Here is a 15,516-nt window from a genome sequence, read left to right as displayed (position 1 = left end):
AAAACCATAATGAGATATTACTTCACACCTGTCAGACGGCTATCATCAAAAGGAACATAAATAATAAATATTGGTGAGGACATGGAGGAAAGGGAACAGTTGGTGGGGATCTAACCTGGTGTAGCCACTATGGAAAATAGTATGGAGGTTCCTCGAAAGCTAAAAATGGAACTACCATCGGTTCAGTTCAGTTACACAGTTGTGTCCGACTCTTTGCAACCCCATGGACTGCAGCACGCCAGACTTCCCTGTCCTTCACCATCTCCTGGAGCTTGCTCAAACTCATGTCCATTGAGTCAGTGATGCCATTGAGTCAGTGATGCCATTCAGCCATCTCATCCTCTGTTGTCCCCTTCTACTCCTCCCTTCAATCTTTCCCAGCCTCAGGGTCTTTTCCAATGAGTCAGTTCTTCATATCAGGTGGCCAAAGTATTAGAGTTTCAGCTTCAGTATCAATATTCCAATGAATATTCAGGACTGATTTCCTTTAGGGTTGACTGGTTGGATCTCTTTGTAGTCCAAGGGACTCTCAGGAGTCTTCTCCAACACTATAGTTCAAAAGCATCAATTTTTCAGTGCTCAGCTTTCTTTATAGTCCAACTCTCACATCCATATATGACTACTAGAAAAACCATAGCTTTGACTAGACGGACTTTTGTTGGCAAAGTAACGTCTCTGCTTTTTAATAATGCTGTTGTCTAGGTTGGTCATAGTTTTTCTTCCAAGGAGCAAGCGTTTTTTAATTTCATGGTTGCAGTCACCATCTGCAGTGATTTTGGAGCCCAACAAAATAAAATCTGTCACTGTTTCCATTGTTTCCCCACTTATTTGCAAGAAGTGATGAGACTGGATGCCATGATATTAGTTTTCTGAATGTTGACTTTTAAGCCAAGTTTTTCACTCTTCTCTTTCACTTCATCAAGACGCTCTTTAGTTCCTCTTCGCTTTCTGCCATAAGGGTGGTGTCATCTGTGTATCTGAGGTTATTGACATTTCTCCCAGCAATCTTGATTCCAGCTTGTGCTTCATCCAGCCTGGCATTTCTCATGATATACTCTGCATATAAGTTAAATAAACAGGGTGACAATATACAGCCTCGATGTACTCTTTTCCCAATTAGGAACCAATCTGTTGTTCTATGTCTGGTTCTAAATGTTGCTTCTTGACCTGCATACCAGTTTCTAGGGAGGCAGGTAAGGTGGTCTGGTATTCCCATCTCTTTCAGAACTTTCCACAGTTTGTTGTGATCCACACAAAGGCTTTGGCGTAGTCAATAAAGCAGAAGTAGATGTTTTTCTGGAAGTCTCTTGCTTTTTGCTTTTTTGATGATCTAATGGATGTTGGCAATCTGATCTCTGGTCCCTCTGCCTTTTCTAAATCCAGCTTGAACATCTGGAAGTTCACAGTGTGCATACTGTTTAAGCCTGGCTTGGAGAATTTTGAGCATTACTTTGCTAGTGTGTGAGATAAGTGCAATTGTGCCGTAGTTTGAGCATTCTTTGCCATTGCCTTTCTTTGCGATTAGAATGAAAACTGACCTTTTCCAGTCCTGTGGCCACTGCTGAGTTTTCCAAATTTGCTGGCATACTGAGTGCAGCACTTTCACAGCATCATCTTTTAGGATTTGAAATAGCTCAACTGAAATTCCATCACCTCCACTACCTTTGTTTGCAGTGATGTCTCCTAAGGCCCACTTGACTTCAGACTCCAGGATGTCTGACTCTAGGTGAGTGATTACACCATCGTGGTTATCTGGGTCACAAAGATCTTTTCTGTATAGTTCTGTGTATTCTTGCCCTAGGATCCAGCAATTCTACTTCTGGGTATGTATCTGGGAAAAACACTAGTTCAAAAAGATAAGTGCATCCAATATTCATAACATCAGTATTTACAAGACAAGATAGGGAAGTAACCTAAGTGTCTATCAACAGATGAATGGATAAGGAAGATGTAATATGTATACACAATGTAATACTACTCAGCCATAAAAAAAATGAAATTCTGCCATTTGCAACAACATGAATGGACCTGGAAGGTATTGTGCTTAGTGAGATAAATCAGACAGAGAAAGAGAAATACTCTATGTTATCACTTATATATGGAATCTAAAAAATAAAAGAAATGAATGAATTAAACAAAACAGACTCACAGATACAGAGAATGAACTACTGGTTACCAGTGGGGAGGCAGTGGGGCAATAGAGAGGTACGGGATTAAAAGCATGAAATACGAAGTGTAAAATCAATAAGCTACCAGCATATATTATATAGCACAGGTGTTAGAGTAAATATTTCATAACAATTTTAAACAGTACAATCTATAATAATTTTGAATCACTATGTTGAACATCAGAAACTAATATAAATCAACAATACCTCATTTAAAAAATGATTTAAAAAAGAAATTCAAAGAAGACAGGAAAAGAAAGCTCACTACTGGAGGACTGTGATTAGTCAGATTTGGAGAATGAATACTGTATTTGCCTTTAAAACAAATTAGCAGGCTGGGAAGATGAGGATTTGGCAAGTGAGTAGGAAGACCAGGGAGTGGTACACCTCATTATGAGTCTAGGACTTTTCTCAAACAGGTCATCTGTTGAGAAATATGCTGCTCATTGCCCTTTGAGAACAAGACCAATTTCCAACCCAAGCTGGAGGGGTAATACATGGAGATTCCACACTTTAGGTTGGTCCTAAGCTTATGAGGATTTAGGCAGCTAAATAAAGCAGATGGGAGCTGGAAAGAGCTGTGTTATCTAGAAATTCTGAAGGAATTCAAGGAATTCACCTGAGAGAGAATGTCTGTATGGCTGTATCTCCTACTTATCCTGACACTGATGACCTTTCTTAAGCAATGAGGAATAAACCATGGCTTAACCATTTCTTAAAATGGTTAAGAAATCACTACTTCACCCAAATCCAAAAGTTAAAAGGGCTAAAGTTATATCCATTATACCTGATATTCATTTTGACATGGACTATGCTGTGCTATGCTTAGTCGCTCAGTTGTGTCCGCCTCTTTAGGACCCCATGCACTGTACCCGCCAGGTTCCTCTGTCCATGGGGATTCTCCGGGCAAGAAGAATACTGGAGTGCGTTGCCATGCCCTCCTCCTGGGGATCTTCCCAACCCAGGGATCAAACCCAGGTCTCCCACATCGCAGGCGGATTCTTTACCAGCTGAGCTACCCGGGAAGCCCAATGTCCGTTACACCTCACAGGAAAAAATACTTAAAAGGAATTCATACAAATTAAGAGAGATCATCATGCATTATGGCTAATCATAATGAAAACTCATAGAATTGATGATGTTTTTCCTGGTAAAGAAACAGGTTTCTGAGTTTCTGGCTATCCCTAGAACACCATGGTTTCATATGAAAATACATGAGTCAGTTCCTGTGAGGAGCAGAGTCTGCAATAAACTTCTATTCACAACTGCTTCACTTCCCTGTCATTAACAGATTAAACTTCCTTGACCACACAATACCAAAAGAGGAAGGTGAAGGCGATCTGGCATATTAAAACAGCAGCAACCTTCTCCAAAGTCTGACTTTCATTTCTTTCTTTCTACTACTCTAAGAACCACAGCTTCACACTTTAACTGATCATACTATATATATCTGATACACAAGCTTTGCCATTACAATACTTGAGGTAACCAGCAGAACTAACAACTCGTATTTAATAGGACCATTTTCAAAACACTTTAATGTTTAAGTGTTTTGAAAACTAATCCTGGTACTTCCCTGGTGATACAGTGATTGAGAATCTGCCTCCCAATGCAGGGGAAGCTGGTTTGATCCCTGGTCAGGGAACTAAAATCCCACATGCCTTGAGGCAACTGCTGAGCCCTTGTGCTCTAGAGCCTGTACTCTACAAGAGAGGCTCACATGCTGCAAAAAAACCTAATCCCGAAAGGGAAATAAGTGATGTCTCCCTTTCCAACACTAGGTGACCTAGAAAACTCAAGTCTAAAAGATTGCCACAGACAGCCTAAGCTGTATTACGTACTATTAACAAGTGGGTGTTACAAAGTTTGTGATTCTAGAAACAAAATCAGCCACGTAAGTAAAAAAAAAAAAAAAAAAAAATTTTAAAGCTATTTTCCTTTTGGTTTATATTTCTCTTCCTAGGAAGCAACGTATTTAGGAAAAGTGCCTTTTCCCTAAGAGTTTTCCTCCTTTTGGATTTAATGGCTTGAAACCAACATTTACTCCTCTAATTATCAATTATCTCTCACTATTGATGCAGGGCTGAGTCAGCCCTTATCCTTCTTCACTAGTATCAGAGGTTGATCTGATGCAGCAGTCTGCTGGGATTCTCCCATGCGCGATATAAGGAATATTGTTTAGAGGACCACAACTGAACTGCAGTCACAACTGCCTGTGAAATCAATTCTTATATTTAGAACTTTTTAAAGTTTCGTAACTTTTATCCTGAGACTAACAGTTCCTCAAATTCTGCTTTTCATTTCCTTAACCCTCAAATCCCAGAATGAGGGAAGATAAGAGATAGGAAGTGTGCCTGGGAGGAACTGTGACTGGAAATTGGGCTCTTTTCTTCAAGTCATAATTCATGTATAAACACAGTGCCAGGATAAAACTTGTTATCAAGCACCTACCATGTGCAGCCTGTACTATTAAGAAAAGGCTGATAAATGTCCCTGCTAGTACATTTTGGCCTCAGGACATAGTCAGAACTTTCCCCTAAAGCAAGTGTCCCAAAGACTGGTTGATGAGGCAATTTTTGATGTATAATAGAATATTTATTTTCTTACTGTGATTCTCTTAATGTGTTTTAATAGCCCACCAAACCCATGACCCAGATAATCATGATGGTGTGATCACTCACCTAGAGCCAAACATCCTGGAATGTGAAGTCAAATGGGCCTTAGGAAGCATCACTACAAACAAAGGTAGTGGAGGTGATGGAATACCAGTTGAGCTATTTCAAATCCTAAAAAATGATGGTGTGAAAGTGCTGAACTCAATATGCCAGCAAATTTGGAAAACTCAGCAGTGGCCAAAGGACTAGAAAGTCAGTTTTCATTCCAATCCCAAAGAAAGGCAATGGCAAAGAATGCTCAAACTACAGCACAATTGCACTCATCTCACATGCTAGTAAAGTAATGCTCACAATTCTCCAAACCAGGCTTCAGCAATACGTGAACCATGAACTTCCAGATGTTCAAGTTGGATTTAGAAAAGGCAGAGGTCAAATTGCCAACCAGAGATCAAATTGCCAACATCCGCTCAATCATCAAAAAAGCAAGAGAGCTCCACAAAAACATCTATTTCTGCTTTATTGAGTATGCCAAAGCCTTTGACTGTGTGGATCACAACAAACATGGAAAATTTTTAAAGAGATGAGAATACCAGACCACCTGACCTGCCTCTTCAGATATCTGTATGCAGGTAAGGAAGCAACAGTTAGAACTGGACATGGAACAACAGACTGGTTCCAAATAGGAAAAGGAGTACATCAAGGCTGTGTATTGTCACCCTGCTTATTTAACTTATATGCAGAGTATATCATGAGAAACGCTGGGCTGGATGAAGCACAAGCTGGAATCAAGATTTCTGGGAGAAATATTAATAACCTCAGATATGCATATGATGCCACCCTTATGGCTGAAAGTGAAGAACTAAAGAGCCTCTTGATGAAAGTGAAAGAGGAGAGTGAAAAAGTTGGCTTAAAGCTCAACATTCAGAAAACTAAGACCATGGCATCCGGTCCCATCACTTCATGGTAAATAGATGGGGAAACATTGGAAACAGTGGCTGACTTTATTTTTGGGGGCTCCAAAATCACTGCAGATGGTGACTGCAGCCATGAAATTAAAAGCTTATTCCTTGGAAGGAAAGTTATGACCAACCTAGACAGCATATTAAAAAGCACAGACATTACTTTGCCAACAAAGGTCCGTATAGTCAAGGCTATGGTTTTTCCAGTAGTCATGTATGGATGTGAGAGTTTGACTATAAAGAAAGCGGAGCACCGAAGAATTGATGCTTTTGAACTGTGGTGTTGGAGAAGACTCTTGAGAGTCCCTTGGACTGCAAGGAGATCCAACCAGTCCATCCTAAAGGAGGTCAGTCCTGAGTGTTCATTGGAGGGACTGATGTTGAAGCTGAAACTCCAATACCTGGGCCACCTGATACGAAGAGCTGACTCATTTGAAAAGACCCTGATGCTGGGAAATATTGAGGGCAGGAAGAGAAGGGGACGACAGACGATGATATGGTTGGATGGCATCACCGACTCAATGGACATGAGTTTGATTGAGTAAACTCCAGGAGTTGCTGATCAACAGGGAGGCCTGGCGTGCTGCGGTACATGTGGTCGCAAAGAGTTGGACATGACTGATTGACTGAAATGAACTGAACTGAACTGAAACCCATGACTTAAAGTGATTTCTATTTTGTAGTTCTATCTTTACACATATTACAGAAATTTTTAAGCAGGTTTAAAATATAGGAATATAATAGTAAAAATTATGATGTGGAGTCCCCCAAAAAAGCAAATTTGGGAAATGGAGCTCTAAGGCACTACTGTGGTGTTTGTTCTGGCTAACCTTTTCACTTAGGATGCCTGTTTTGGCTGGCCATACCAACTTGTAGACACTAGTTTACTCTCAAGCTTTTTTTGGAGCACCTCTTTCTCTGCTTTTATCACATCCAGTTTCACTGTGTCTTTTTCTTCCTTTTCTCCCTTCTTCTGGAGGGCAGGGACTGCATTTTTCTCACTAAAGGAATAAAAATAATAGTAATAGCTATCACTAACTCATTAGACATTAATTCGAGCAAACTTTGGGAGATAGTGAAGGACAGAGAAGCCTGGCGTGCTTCACAAAGAATCAGACACGGCTTAAGCGACTAAACAACAAAAACACTTACTTTGTAATTACTCTGTGCCAGGCTTTCTAGGTACTTTATATACATATATATTAATTCCCATACTCATCACCCTTCTATAAGGTAAACACATTATCCTATTTTATAAAAGAGGATCCTGATGCAAAAAGAGGTTAAGTAACTTGAGTACAGACACAAGGAAAGGAAGAGGTGGAGCCAGGATTCAAAATCAAAGTCTGGAGTCAGAGCACCAACTTTTAATCACTAAAGAGGCTGCTCAATCTAAGTAAATATAGTTGAATGTTTGCTGATTGCTTTAAAGAACTTAGCCAGTTGTGACAATGGGAACTAAATTCTATTCCCTTCCTACAAAGAGCAAAAAACCATTCTTTTTGCACCTAGATATGAATTGCAATTACCCTTTTATAAGGTCTCCACCTTATAAATGTGTTATCCACCCCTCCCCTGCAACTGGCCTTCCTCAGGAATGATGTTACACGTCAGCACGTTTAGAGGAGGCCGTGCACTTGACTGGACTGCTTTAATCTTCTGTTCCCGGTAGCAACACTGTTCCTGACACTTCAAAGGGAGCTGACATCACAGAAGAGATACCGGCGGCACTCATTACAATGCTACTACCCTGCAGGTCTTACTCTTCCCTCCCAAGAATCTATCCATCCAACCATCTAACATTTATTCAGTGCCATGTGCCAGGTACATGCAGTTCTAGGCATACAGTGATAAACAAGCAGCCACGGTCCCTGACCTAGAGTTTATATCCAAGTGGCAGAGGCAGATGATATACAAGAAAAACAATTTTTCTTGGTGATACATATTCTCAAAGAATGAAACAATAATATGATATGGATGGGAAGAGGTGGGGATTATTTTGGGTAGTCAGTGATATTTGAGTTGGGTCTTGAATGGTGTTAAGGAACCTATAAATGGTAAGAGTTCAGGGGAAGAAGATGCAGGAAGAAAGAAAAGTAGGGACAAAGGCTATGAAGTGGGAACCAATCTCTGTGTTAACACAATCGAGAGTCTATGGGGGAAGTGAGGCGATAGGTGTACAGAATCCAACACAGGTTGGGAAAGCAGGCCTTGGAAAGGAGTTTGATTTGTAGTCTAAGAGCAAAAGAAGCCACTGGTAGGTTTTAGGCAAGTAACAATATACTGGTCTGACCTGATTTACATTTTTAAAAACATGCTGTATTTCAAACTATACCATAAGTATTTGTGATTCTACCAACCTTGCAGATGGTGAAGAGTCTTGCCTAATGCTACCTAATTGACAGGAAAGCTGGTATTAAGAGCCAAAAAAGCTAGATGGTTATTTTTCTAGCTGCAACTTTTCCCCTGTTTTCATTTTGGAGTCAGTAATGGGGACTTGAGAGGAGCAGTGATCAATTTCCTTTAAAAAAAAAAAAAAAGCACCACCCACTCACTCTTCCACTTGCTATTGAGAATGAAAATACATGCTAAGCACTTGGCATGTCTAGATATAGTTTTGCAGGAGGCCTATGGGAAGATTGGTCTTCCCAGATGGTGCTACTGCTAAAGAACCTGCCTGCCAAAGCAGGAGACAGAAGAGATGCGGGTTCAATCCCTGGGTTGGGAAGATCCCCTGGAGGAGGGCGTAACAACTCACTCCAGTATTCTTGCCTGGAGAATCTCATGGACAGAGGAGCCTGGCAGGCTACAGTCCATAGGGTGGCCAAGGGTTGAACATGACTGAAGCCACTTAGCAAGCATGCACGCATGGGAAAATTTGCTAGGACTATGGGCTTTATCCACTTTACCATTTTCCCCACCCCTGGAACACTTTTTTTCACCTTTGGAAAGACATCACCGCATGAACATTGAAGAATTAAGATCAGAGATGAAAATTCCCTTTCCTCAGATGAAATTTATAGAAGAATGACTCTGGTCTCAGGAGTGTCAAAATTTCAAATGTTGCACTCCCAGGAGGCTTTGCCATCTACTGAAGAAAAAGTGTTGCAGTACAAACAAGGGACAGAAAGGCAACGGGGTTAACTGACTTTCAAACCCCAGATGGAAGGAGACTCTTTCCATCTATTCTTTCAAGATCTGTCCCTATGTATAAAATTTTAAAAATCATAACCAATGAATATAATGTAGCCAAATTTCTCTCCCAACTACTTTATGATTTGTGTGGGGGGGAGGGTGATAGTGAAACTCACCCAGAGAAATCCATTTTTATGTTCACCATACACCAATTGTTACCTATCCTGTGTCCTGCTGCCTTATCTCCTTAGACCTGGGACTCCTCCTTTTTGCCAAATGGAACATTCCAACTCATACAACCGAAATATTCTTTTATTTTTTGCTTAACTGCTGATTCTCAGCCTTTGGCTTTCATCACTTTTAACAGGCTGTCTTCTTCACACTAGGCCAACGTCTTCACACTAGGTTCTTCCTACTCTATTGTAATTTTCTGTTTGACCTGCATTTCTTCCTTCACTGTGTTTTGGGAGGGGGAGAGAGAATAAGGTTAGGACCTTGTCTTACCCATTATACTCCCATGCCTGGCAGAGTTGGAGCTTAAAATACTTTTGTTAGAAGAAAAAAAATTACCCACACAAAATAATCACCAGTAATTTTCATTCTCATCCTGAGATATATGCACTGGTATTTGGGCCAGGTTTCACAACAGAAGACCCTAACACATTTAAAAATACTAATTAACCCTCACAATGATGTTTTCAAGAGTGGCACTGTGGGTATCAGGATGAAGAACTGAAGATTTAAGTGTTATTTGGGAAAGCAGTCTTATTACTTCCATCTAGAGCAGTCTACAGAGCTATTACCTAACCCTCACTCTTAAGTTCTTTTAAGGCCACTTAGGGTTTGTCTATAGGACTAAAATGATATACTATGTTTCCATGAAGCTTAGAACTATGAAACTGAATATTTCCTGCCATATCAATAAACAAGGATGTAAAAGCCATCAGCGATTTCAGGCCTCCAAATGTGACTGAGGGTTTCCAAAAAGGGACACAATGCCTGTGATCTAGTAGATCACATGCCCCCCAACTCCCCATGGTGATTGCTGAGGAGCTGTGGGGTGGGGGGGTAGAGGGAGGAGGGAAGAGTGAGAAAAAAGAAAAGAAAAGCAGGATGCTGGCCCCAGATAGCTGAGATGCATATGAAGAAATGACTTCAGTAATCTCAGATTCTTGCATCTTCCCATATGTAGAAGAATGCTAAATTCCTTTAACTCAGTATCTGGTTTTCCTTACTTAACAATAATTGATGTTCAGTCTGCCTGCCAGCTTTGTTGCAAGCTTGTATATAGCCTGACTCTCTCTTCTGCTTCCTCAGAGCAGTTTCTTGGGGCTACCTGAAATTCTGTCTCCCGGGCTTGGAGTCCTAACATTTCCAAGTAAAACATTCTACTTTCAGGTTGTGAATGTATTTGTAGTTGACAGAAACAAACACATAGAAAAATGAGGTTCTGGTACTTTTTTTTTTTTTTTTTTCATAAAAACAATCCTTTGGGGGAATAAGGTCCATGGCACGCAAATGATCAGGGCTCAAAACCAACTCCCCAGATTATAATATAAAGCTTTAGTCATCTGGACAACTTGCAGGGAATTGAAGTGTTCTTACAATGTCAAAGCAATCAGATTTTCTTGCCCAGGATAGCAGAATAGAGAATGACTACCTTGATTTCAGGCATTCAAAAATTTTCCACACATGTAAAGAAGAGAGATATAATACAAATAATGAACTAATTGGAGTTTGAATACTGACTTCACCACATCAGGCAAGATATTAATCTTCCAGAGCCTCAATTTCTCAAAATGGGGTAACAACAGAACCTTCTTCAAAGAGTTGCTGTAAGGACTGTTCATAATTATCCACGTAAATTACTTAGCATTGGGAATTAACAAAGGCAAAATGTTACCTGAAATAGGAAATAAAGGAGGAACAGTGAGGCCTCTTTTATCTATGCTAAACTTTGTCTGCAGAGGAGGGAAAAGAAATGTGTTGTCTGTTGGTGAATTTATTGCTTTGTGGTAGTAATGGATTTTCCTAAAGCTGTTTCCCTCTGATTATTAATAATCCATGTACAGTAAAAAGCTATTGTTCTTCAGTATGACTAACCAACCCTGCTGGAGGCATTGCTTATCTTCAGACCACAGCACATACTGCTTACTGGAAATACAATGCAGGTGCCAATATCAAGAGCATGTCCAAGCTTCCCTTCCTATTTTTCTTCCTTTATCTCTTACTCCTTGCTTACCCTTCAGTGCACTTTTCTCCTAGATCTGTTATCCTTCCCTACTTTCTGATATCCTATACAGTATCATCTTATCTAAACACAATAACTTTCAAGATAAACTATGGGCCTCATCTCATTGCCCCACACATATGCCATGGACTTATTTCCTGACTGGGATTCAGTTTTTGGTTACTAGTATCCAAGCAGGGAAGTGTAATGCCACACACTGTTTTGCATATCTCAGGATATGCCTGTGTGGTGTACTTAATCATACTACAGCTATTCTCTGAAACAGCACCTTTTTACAAGAAATTGACAATATGGTATGTCAGAGTTAAGGGTCATGGGGGAGAGGATGGATTATATTTTATCTTACCTAAAGGAAGAGAAATTAAGTTAGGCTCTATAACACAGGAAATCTTTAGAACACAAGGAAAAACTAAAAATATTTATGTCTGGAAGGTTTTTAAACTATCCCAAACAAGATCATATAAAGCACATATATTCATTCTAAATACAGAATGCACAGGAGCACACACAGGATTATACTTGTAAGGGGAACTCCAATCAGGCTATAGTAACCATTGAGATGTTCAGCTATTTGCCCCCTCAGGGATAGAAACTCTAAATGGACACCAAGTTTCAGTTTCTCAATTAAAAAGAAGTGGAAGTAACTGCTTTCTTATCATCATATTTTAAGAGACAAAGACAAGGTCAATCAGGGAAATGAGAACAAGTTACCAGAAGTAGGAGGTGTGTGTGGAAGTGTGTTGTACGTGCGGGCCCTAGGCGTTGAGTTATTTGCTGCCGTGTCTGACTCTTTGCAACTGCCAGGCTCCTCTGTCCATGGAATTCTCCAGGCAAAAATACTAGAGTGAGTAGCCATTCCCTCCTCCAGGGGATCTCCCTGACCCCGGGACTGAACCCAAGTTTCTTGTATTTCAGGCAGATTCCTTACCACCTGAGCCATCAGGGAACTTGGTCAATGCTAAAGATCAACCCCAGTCATTCATTCATAACTAACTATCCAAGATTTGAACCCTTCAAAGGAACTAGGTAAGTCAGAGAACACGAAACATTTAAGACATTCAAACCCCTTCTTTGTGATAATGTCCTAAGGAATTGGATTAAGAAGCAGACAAAAGGGCTCTTAGATACACCTGACCCCTGATCCAACCACCTGATATATAGCCCTTACTCTGCAGAGGGGGTCTCCGCCTTCATGACAGTTTCCAAGTACCCGCCAACTATTTAATGAACTGCTCTCCCCATCCGCAGAGGCACAGGAGCTCCTTACTAGACAAATTTCCTTCAGAGTAGGAGCAATGACTTTACTATCCATGGATATCCACACTATCCATCTTTAGTGTGCAGAATGATTAGACCTGAGCATCTTTAAGTTCCTCCAGTCCAACACTGACCAACAGAATTTTCTCCAATGTTGGAAATATTTTCTATCTTTGCTGTCCAACAGGGTGGCCACTGGCACTGGGTGTCTGAAATACGGTGAGTACATCTGAGGAACCGCATTTTTAATTTTACTTCATCTAAATCGAAATAGGTACATGTAGCTTGTGCCTACAGACAAGACAGCAGAGCTCTAAACCAAGAACTGCAAATCAAATGTCCATAGGGGTCAGGCAGGTAGAGGAAGGGAAAAGAATCTCACTGGCTCCAACTGACTGTTGCTGTGCAGGAAACTCAGGCTGGTGTTGCCAGATTGTCACTTTTTCAAATGAAGCTGAAAATTGAATTTTTTAATTTGGCAAGTAAATTTTAAAAAAATAATTTAGATCAATTTATGGGCCAAACCATGTTTTCAGGCAGTTTGTAATCTGTAATCTAGGCCAGTCTGTAACCCCTTAAACTCAAAGAACAGGGCCATTCTGCTGGTCAGTAGTGACCTAAGATTGAAATCCAAGCCTTCTGACTCTTGTTTTTTTGGTATATGGCATTTTAGTTCCCAAATCAGGGATCGAACCAGCAATCCCTGCAGTGGAAGCACAGAGTCTTAAACGCTGGACAGCCAGAGAAGCCCTTTCTGATTATTCTTTTGATACTCTTTCTACATTTTATGAAATCAACCATACCATATCTAGTGATGGAGGCAGCAGCAACATCAGGGACAAATGCTCCTTCATCAGAAGGTGTTGAAATTCATGGTTTATACATTAAGGACACTGAGTTCCTATACACTGGGCTCGATGGGCAAAGCTCTGAACTAGAGGCCAACAGGGCACAAAGAAGAAATAGTTCACAGGATAGTCAGACCCATAAACAATAAGCAAAGTAAGGTTTGTTACAGTGAACACAAATCACCTAAACAGGAGTCCAAAAGCACTGACAGCTGGCAGAAGAAAGGAAGAAAGAGATTTGAGCCAGAACTTCCAGACTGAGTCTCAATGATTATGAGGGTGGGTCCCATTATTCAAGAATATTACAGGGCCTCCTTTTATCTTTGAGGCTTTATATGTACAGTCTCCTCTGCTGGCTTTTCCTTCTCTGGATCATCTCTAAATGTAAAGAGCCCCAAGGATTTTAGTGGCCTTCCTCTTCCCCACCCCACCAAGACTATGTTTTAATACATAAATATTTAACAGCACAATAGCTAAGCCAAAATTGCCCAATTTCAAAACTTCACCTGCATTCTCAAAGTTACTTTTTATTCCTTGATTAACAAAGAAAAATAGGGCTTCCAAGAGAACGTCCTCTCTATCTGCACTCTCTTCTTAGGTGATTTAGGAATAAACCGCTACATTTATTATCTCTCTTGAGCTTTCCCTTGATTTTCATATTTAACTTCTCAAAGTCTATACCTGGACAGTTAACAAACTTATCAAAACTAGTATGTTTAAAAGAAGAGAGTGCCTTTCAAACTATTTTCTCTGAGGAGTCATCCTTGGTTCCATCCTTTCACATATACTTCACATCCAATTTGGCAACAAGTTCTGCAAGTTCTAGTTTCAGAATACATTCTGAATTTAATTCTTTCATTTCACTGTCACCTCTCCTTCAGCCTACTGCAACAGCTGCCAAACAGGTCTGACCACGTGTATCTTTCTCTATCCAGGAGCCAAGAATGATTTTCTAAAACAGTAAATGAGATCTGCCACTCCTTAAACCCTCCGTAACCCAACAGTCAAGCTCTCACCTTGGGCTAAGCTATGCTTGATCAGGTCATGCCACTTCTCCATCACAGACCGCTCTGGCTCTTGTTTTTCCCTTTCTGATCCAAGCACCTGACCTTCTCGCCGTTTCTTTCCCGTTGGTTCTTTTCTCCACCTAGAAAACTTATTCCCTATCTTCCCTCTTTTCTGGGACTTTTGCAAACCCGGCCTCCTTTGAACAGCCCTATTCGATTTAGAGTGGCACTCCACTCATCTTCTGGGCTTCCCTTGTGGCTCAGCTGGTAAAGAATCTGCCTGCAATGCAGGAGACCTGAGTTCGATCCCTGGGTTGGGAAGAGCCCCTGGCGAAGGGAACGGCTACCGACTCCATGGGGTCTGAAAGAGTCGGACGCGACTGAGCGACTTTCATTTCCCCCTCATCTTCTACCACTTCACCAGATATTACTTCCTTTGGGACATTTCTTGCTGATATCTACCCTATTGCTTTACTTTTTAAGTTACTCCCGGACTCGAAAAAATCACGTAGCAATGTCTTTTGTGGACCAAAGGATTTAAGAAGCTAGTTCTCATTATCTTAGAAAATCTCAGTATCGTGCAGGGTACTTGTGTCAACCTTCCTCGGCTAGACGCCTCGCCTCCGGATTTGCCCCTATTAATCTCCCATTCACCAATACATTGGGGGAATTCAAAGCATTCAGAGATGGGCCCCAAATCGGCATTTCAGGGTTCCCAAACCAGGCCTCCCCTTCCTGGCCCTCAAGCGGCTTCCCTCAGCAGGTTCCTGAGGCGAGCGGGGTGACAAGAAGCAGCCCTCGCGAGGCTGGGGTCACACAGGCTCGTCTCCTAGCAACGTCGTACCCCCCACCCCCACCCCATCCCTGCCCCTGAGGAGTCCACCCCTTCCCCCAGTTTCCCGCGCCAGGAGTCGGCGTCTCCATCCTCAACACTCACTCTGCGTCAGTCCAGCCTTCCCCCACCCACAGAAGCACCGCAGCCTCCGGCAGGCTGGGAGGAGTCGGCGCCGGGAGCGCAGCTGAGCGGCGGCGGACCGAGCTCTCTAGCAGGTCTGGTAGGCCAGACCGGACCAAACCACCGGACGGACCTCTGTGGGAGCATTAGTCCCAAGTCGAGGGTAGGCTCGACCCTTCGTTCAGCTTCAAACTCTAGATCACGCTCCGCCGTATACCCAACAAGATAGCCAAGCTCATCCTTTCCTTATTTCCCTTTTCCCCCGTTCGTTTTCCTCTCGCCACCCCATTCCAGCGACAAAAATGGTCCACTCCATCTCTT

General features: G+C 41.5%; 1 protein-coding gene across 3 annotated transcripts in view; it reads right to left on the bottom strand.

Moving 5' to 3' along the window:
• Window positions 1–15,482, bottom strand: part of LYRM1 (LYR motif containing 1) — a 33,588-nt gene extending 18,106 nt beyond the window's left edge. The window contains exons 1-2 of one of the 3 annotated variants that reach the window (XM_043456021.1): window positions 15,178–15,341; window positions 6,653–6,743 (exon numbers count right to left, since the gene is read on the bottom strand). The gene's annotated coding sequence lies outside the window, so the exon portion shown is untranslated. Of the gene's footprint in view, window positions 1–6,652; window positions 6,744–15,177 lie in introns of all 3 variants that reach the window. The other 2 variants (XM_043456019.1, XM_043456020.1) reach the window with 2 other exon arrangements.
• Window positions 15,483–15,516: the final 34 nt, after the last annotated feature.

This window comes from Cervus canadensis, chromosome 32, assembly GCF_019320065.1.
Source record: "Cervus canadensis isolate Bull #8, Minnesota chromosome 32, ASM1932006v1, whole genome shotgun sequence".
NCBI lineage: Eukaryota > Metazoa > Chordata > Mammalia > Artiodactyla > Cervidae > Cervus > Cervus canadensis.
The sequence above is the reverse complement of the archived record's forward strand: the minus strand, read 5'-3'. Positions and strand labels throughout refer to the sequence as shown.